Raw genomic sequence first — 7,600 nt, forward strand, 5'->3', positions numbered from 1 at the left:
GATACACCCTTGACCCTTGGAACAAGTGGCGAGTTGTGTGTCTGTCCATCCTTTCCGTGGAAGACGTGGAGGACATCTACATGATTGGAATAATGATAGTAGGCATGCTGCTGATCGGAGCTGGTGGCTTCCTAATCTATCGAAAAGTCCGTACTACGCTGGCGACTGTTTTGGAAAAGCTGCCAGTGATTTCTGAAGGATGTAGCAGGGCTCTGAACACTCAGACTCATGTGTTGATCGATATCAAAAGCAAGCAAGAGCTGCTTTTGGATCGTCTACGCGTTATGGATAACAACTGGGAGAAGTTGGAGACCCGGCTTGGAAGTGGAAACTAGGCCATTCATTGGATTACAGCAGAGAGACCCAGGACAGAAGGCTATTGGAAATTGACATAGCCTGTATCAAATCACATTGCTTATCTCCCTTTCGGCTCCCCAGCCAGCCAAGGCTAAAGCCAAGGTTGTCTCAACTCTTATCACCAGGAAGTTTCTGCAGACGGCGGCTCTTACCCCCACTCCCTCCCCCCGCTCCTTCCCTACATTCCCACCTGGAACTGTTGATGCTGAACTTTTCCACACGTCATCTGGTTGTCAGTAACGCAGCTACAGGTCCTCAACTTCAAATGCCTCGTTGGCCATCTTTCCCCACCTCCCATCCACAGCTGCTTGGAGGCATGGTTGCAGCGCCCATTGGCAGCACGCCCATGTCCCCAAACGGCTGGAATCCTGCTGTTCTTCCCACCTGACCCCCTCCCCCAGCCAACCTCCCACCCAACCCTTCCCACATGCCTTGTCTCGAGTTGTTTGACTGTGTCATGCTTACATTTATGTTTGCAGAGGCGGTTTTTTTTTTCCTGGTTTCACACTGTTTTCTCTGTTTAGGGAAATCAGTTTCAAACTGGCAGTTTTTTATTTCCCCTCACCCCTCCTCTCCTCCTGTTGTTGATCCCTTTTTCACCTAAATATGTGGGCACCGCAAAAGGCTGCTCCGGTGTGTTGATGTGTCTTCTTTCACTGCAACTACCAAGTCAAATTCCTCGTATTGTTCTAAACTGTACCTGGTCAATAAAGCTGATTCTGATTCTGATTCTGATAAGTTCAGGGATATTTTGTTTTCTGTTTTATTCACACAAATGATTCATTTTTTTTTAAAATTTCATTTATTTAGAAATATTCTAGAAATATATTACAAATACATTTAAACAAAAAACATTTTTTTTTATTTTATATGTAATATAAAGATGTATGAGAGCAGCATTAATATCAACATATTTCCCCTCAGGGATCAATAGTTTACTGAATCTGATCAGGTTTATCGATTAAGTTTGATCAACTTAATTTAAATTAAGCTAATTTAAATGATCCTGATGACATCATTCCAGACTATAATGATTAAACAAAAACAAATGCATCAGTTATTTCACCACTAGAGGGCAGAATATTGTACAGTATTAGAAGCTATCAAGTTATCATGAACCTATGATGTTTCAGACTCTACAATCCCTGTCATCGTTGGTCTCGTCCACAACAACAGAACAACTGCAGCTCTTCACCAGAAATGGCCGTAGCTTCACAGACACATAAACGTTACGTGGGAACTGGTCTGCTCAGTATTTTGGTAGTTTAGACGTGTTTCAGGTGGACGCTTCAACATGTTGTTTAGCTCAGGACCAGGAGGGGTGCTGGGGTGCACCAAATGAACGGTCCCCTTTAACATTTCCCTTTACCTCACGATGACAGCGTTTCATTCACATTATGTCACTTTCTGCATTTAACAGTGGATTTTATTTTTATTGGTTGATTCTGTCATTCTGTCTATGATTCTATTAACACAGATATTATAGGACCATAATTAGCCAATCATGAGCTCATTACAAGTTGTTCATTAATCCTGTAAGAACAAAGTCAAACCTCAAAGTCAAACTGTTTCCACTGAAGACCTTCATTTACAAATCCATGGGAATTTAAATTATTCAGCCACAAAATCTAAATATTTTCCTCCACGTCATGTGATCTCTGAACAAAATGATCATTTTAGTCAATTTCAAAGTGATAACACTGCAAAGGATGAATGAATATTTCTAGATCCTTCATGTTCATTCTGTCTCTTCTATCCTTCAGGTGGAGCTGATTCTATGCTGATGTTACAGGTGAATGGAGGATTGTGGAACCACTCAGCCGTGACAGCAAATATGGTGAGAAATGAGTGGATTGAAGTTTGGTTGCTGACGTCCATGTGGATGTGGATGAACAGCCACTGTTCTTTCTAGGAACACATTTAGAAACAAATGTTTGTTTGGTTCCTTCTCTGTGTTTAATCTCTAACTGTTCTACAGGACTCTGGAAGCCAGAACAAAGTGACACCTCAACGTTCTCAGGACAATGAAGCTCAGCCACAACAAAGAAACAAATCTAAGAGAAAAACTTCAGAGCAAAGAGTTCAACAGCAGAGCCAAGCTGGAGTTAAAGCTAAACATACATGTGATCAGTGTGGGAAGGCCTTTACCAGGAAATCAAACCTCAATAGACATCAAAGAATCCATTCTGGAGAAAAGCCATTTAGCTGTGACCAGTGTGGAAAGGCTTATGCCCAGAAATCAACCATCACTATACATCAAAGAATCCATTCTGGAGAAAAGCCATTTAGCTGTGACCAGTGTGGAAAGGCTTATGCCCAGAAATCAACCCTCACTATACATCAAAGAATCCATTCTGGAGAAAAACTCTTCATCTGTGACGAGTGTGGAAAAGCTTTTGCTCAGAAAGTGAACCTGAAGAACCATCAGCTTGTTCACAGTGGAGAGAAACCTCACATGTGTGATGAATGTGGAAAGACTTTTAGTCAATCTGGAGCCCTCAGTCAACATGTTCTCATTCATCGTGGAATCAAAGCTCACAGATGTGAACAGTGTGGAAAGACTTTCACACATAGATCAAATTTAACTCTGCACATGCAGACTCACTCCAGAACAGAGTTGTATCACTGTGACCACTGTGGGAAAAGATATAAACATAAACAAACCCTCATCATCCACCTGAGATCTCACACTGGACATGAAGTGTGTCCCTGTGACCAGTGTGACAAAGTTTTTATAACATATCACCAGTTAAAACAACACCAAATCAGTCACTCATCAGAAAGACCTCATAAATGTGACACATGTGGAAAATCTTACAAGAGGAAATCTGACCTTATTCTCCACCAACAAGTTCATGAGAAGAATGTTTTCTGATGTGATGAGTGTGGGAAGACCTTCAGCACTTCATCTGTTCTCCACTCACATCTCTGTGTGGATGGAGACATGGAGCAGGAATCATCTTCAGATCCCAGCGACACACGGATGGTGACGACACCTTCTGGTTCCAGTGTTGGACTGAAGAACCCAGAGATCAGGCTGCACAGGATTCCAACATAAACCTGCTGTCAGCTGGAAAATGGACACCAACAGTTCAGGAAGTTGTTGATCTGGTCTGGTTAAATAAATAAATGTGACACATTGATTCCAGTGCTCTTTGTTTTTTTTTTACACTGTGATTTTCTTCATTTGAATCATCACTGAAAAAGTACAAATATCAGGTAATTTAAAAAAGAAAATATCAAGAAAATCTCTGGTTTTAATTTTCCATTTTAAACTACATTATAATTGTCATGTATTTGTTTGAGATGTGCTCTTGTATTAATATGTACTTTAAGATTTAAAGTAGCAGTTAATGTAGTCTACCATCAAGTATCTTTATTTGTTCTGGTTTGCAGACCGGACATTTCAAAAGGTCAGTCAAAATAATAACAGAAGATACTTATTTAATCACTTTATGAAAATAAAAAAAACAGTAGTATATATTGAATTATTTCAAAGTGTAATAAATGCAGCTTTTTAAAAAGGAAAATAATTTACTATAATGTACATTATACTGTTGTCATGTTTGTACTCACCTTCAAAAATTAAGAATTAAAAAAACTAAACTTAGACTTTAGATAAACATATTAGAAAAAGACCATTTAAGAATTACATATTTTATTGTGTAATATCCCTTCATGCACCATTATCTTCCCTCTTTCTCACTGTACTGTGTACAGGACCATGTGTGTGTAAATATCTCCGATTGTTTATTACCCTGTTTATTTATCTACTGCTGCTAAAACACTGCACATTTCCTCTTTGTGGAACAAATAAAGGTTATATTGTATAACCTAAATGTAAAGCTTAATGATAAATGAAAAATAAACAGGTACAAAAATATAGAAATTTACTTGTCCAAACACTGCAAAAAAAAATCACTGATTCCATTCACACATCTTAACTACAAGTGTTAAATAGTTGTACGTCTTCCAACTAAAGTTATATCTCTAAATCTCACCAGTAGATGTCCCCAGTGAGCTTGTGTTTAGTCTTGTTTTGTGCAGTAGTTGATGTTAGTTTGTCTTAAAACACTTAAAATCTATTGTTCTTTTCTTTAACGAACTGAAAGCAGTGTTTACCATGTAAATCATCTTTTTCTGTATTCAGTAGACATAAATGTATAAAACACTAATGTACGCCTTAATATTGTTGTCTTTATTATAATAAATAACTAGTTATTTTAACCTAAGCACCACTGTGGCTCAGTGTAACACCCAACGTATTATAGTTTTGCCTTCTTTTATTCATCTTTTTTAATCTGTTTTCCGAAGTAATTTTTATAAAAACTGTTTTCCAAATTATTATTATTTAAATCCGTTTTTCAAATTATTTTTTTTTAAATCAGTTTTCCGAATTTTTTTTTTTTAAATTTATTTTCCGAATTCATTTTTTTAAAATTTATTTTCCAAATTATTATTATTTTTTAAATCCATTTTCCAAATTATTCTTATTTTTAATCCGTTTTTTAAATTCTTTTTTTTTTCCTGTAGGGATTATCTCCTAATGTTTTTTTCTTTTAACACAGAGACTGGTTCTGGGTCAGAGTTCATCACAATGAACAGGGTCCTGAACACTCTCACACTTTCACTGATGGAATTCATACGTTCATTTCACACATTTACTCCCAACATATGTCTATGAAGGACATTATAATAGGCCCAACAAATAGAACCAGGAACGCTGGTCAACAGAGGAAAACTGTTCTTCCTGATGGACAAGCTTTTCCTACATGTTGGTGAATTCTGAAGATTCTTCTTCTTCTAATCATCAAATCATCTTCTTACAGAACATTCTAAGAACTGTTTATAATCTGTTAGAAAAACCTTTTTACTGTGTTTTTCTTTCTAAAAGATGTAAGTGTTCTTTGTGGTTATCATGACCTCTGACCTTTGTGATCATCTAAGACTAATATCACTCTCTCTCTTCCTGTTAATGCCTTTAAATTCTTATAAATGATGGTTGAATGAACTCTTCCTTCTGTGAAATACAAATGTAATCCTGTTATTTTTGCCAGTTTTATCCTACAATGCAATCTGATGCAAACACCTGTTAAAGCGAATGAAGTGTAATTCTGAGTTTCACCAGAGGGTAGTGCACTAATGCACTTTAGCCTTCTTCTTCGCTGGTTTTCTTTCTCTGGCATCCATCTTGCTAAGCTAGCACATCACAGAGAAACAAAAGGAGAGGTACACTTTAAATAAAAGTTGTTTTCATGATATAAATCAATCCAGAGACTAACTATGATCATTGTAAACATATCCTACAGGACCTGTGAATGTTTTTGAACCAGTTGGAACTTAGAAGTAAAAACGTTTTGAGACGTGGTTATCCTGGTGGCCTGACCACATTTTCTGTGTATTAGCATTAGCATGCTAGTGTTGCTGAGAAATGACTATAAACGTATTAGTGAACTTTGCTGATGATAAAAACCAGTCAGGATAATGTTTTAATGTTGAAACTGACTACTGAAAGAATGAATTTATTACTTTTGTTTTGAAAATCACCATTGTAAAAATGGCATTGAACAATAACAGTGAACTACTTTGTACAATCATATGTAAATGTGATTGTGATATGCTACCTGTATATTTAGGATGTTTACCATACTGTGATTTATATTTCAGCCAATTATTTAAATGATTTATATTTTATTGAAAATAAATATTTTTAATTGTAAAATGAATGCCAATTTTGATTGTAATACTGTTTTATTTAGGTTATTCCAGCTGATAAGCTGAATTTGAGTTGAGTAATGGACAATAATATGAATAAGAACACAAAGACTGATTAGTAGCTCATTTTCTGCACGTTTTGCAGATTGTGTTTTTTTTTGTTGTTTTTTTTATAGAGGATTCATCTGGATCTGATTCTTGGTTCTGCTGCAACTGGATTCCTTTTGGTTCACCCTGGTGCCTGGTTCCCTGGTCCACCTCCTTGTCTAACAGCGCTGCAACGGTTACATTGGGTACCTTTCTTTTTTCATGGACGCTGAGTATTAACGGCGTGGTAGGATCCTAATGAGTGCACTCAGGTTATTTTTATTTGGTACCAAGGTACTTTATTTTTGTCCTTTTATTTTTATTTTATTTTTACTGAGATCTCAGAGGTAATATTGTGGCCGATCTGTACATTTATTTTTGTTTTTTCATTTGAGTCGTTGACTAAAAACAAGAAAGAAACTGAAAAACAAATACTAATTGAACTCAAACTTTAAACCTGTTGTCGTGTCCTTTATTTGGGTGGAATCTACCAGTTATTAAACTGTTAGACCTATTTACAGCCAGTCTCCTCATGGAATCTAGACTTGGATAACCTTATCTTAGAATCTTAGAGCTCTCACTAGCAGAACAATCACCGTAGGGTTACACAAACACAAAAAAACAAGTTGGTACTGTTGGGATTTGAACCCAGGACCTGCTGTTTAATAGACAGACACTTTGACCAGCTCAACCACAGCACCCTGATGGTTCACTATTAGATATTTAATTGGTTCCAATCTTCTCCGCTTTTAAATCGAGTTTTTGGATTTTTGGAACATTTGGGCCTCATTCACTAATAAATGTGGTGCAATGTTCTCACTCTGAGCACATGTTCAGTTTACACACTGAGTCAACATCAGATTCATGACATGTGTGCACAGGACATTTTTCTTCTCACCGCTTTGTGTATTTTAGTGAATCAGAATCATTTCAATTAACAAACTCAATCTGCAAACAGCATAAACCACACCCCTTTTTCTCTACAAGGACACACAAATATTTATGAGTAAATACCTGGTTTATATTATTATTATCTTTAAGCTAATATAAATAAATGTAGTTTGGGAAAAGATGTTTAATGTTTTTTAGCTTCATTATTTGTACGTACACATGGTCTGAGGAGGTTCTAAATTTGTTCTCAGGGTAAAAATAAAGTCAAGTAATAAAATATTAAAGCTAAAGTAGGGAATTGTCTCCAGATACACTTTTTAAGTTTTTGGTTGAAATGTTCTTAATGTTCTGACAAAAATTAAGATCTGATGTTCTGAGGGAGGGAGGGAGGGAGGGAGGGAGGGAGGGGGGGAAAGGCGGAACCGTCAGAGGAAGCTACATCCAAAATCAAGATAGCTTTCGAAAATTACCTACCCTACCTTTAATGAATCAGATTTGTGCATCAAACATTCGTACGTACAATCTAAGCCCACATTTGTGCACACGCACT

General features: G+C 36.7%; 1 non-coding gene across 1 annotated transcript; it reads right to left on the reverse strand.

Moving 5' to 3' along the window:
* Positions 1-6,786: 6,786 nt before the first annotated feature.
* trnan-auu (transfer RNA asparagine (anticodon AUU)) lies at positions 6,787-6,860 on the reverse strand. The gene has a single exon. It is a non-coding gene; the product is annotated as a tRNA-Asn (tRNA).
* Between the last annotated feature and the right edge of the window lie 740 nt (positions 6,861-7,600).

The sequence above is a fragment of the Gouania willdenowi genome, unplaced genomic scaffold (assembly GCF_900634775.1).
Source record: "Gouania willdenowi unplaced genomic scaffold, fGouWil2.1 scaffold_129_arrow_ctg1, whole genome shotgun sequence".
Lineage (NCBI taxonomy): Eukaryota > Metazoa > Chordata > Actinopteri > Blenniiformes > Gobiesocidae > Gouania > Gouania willdenowi.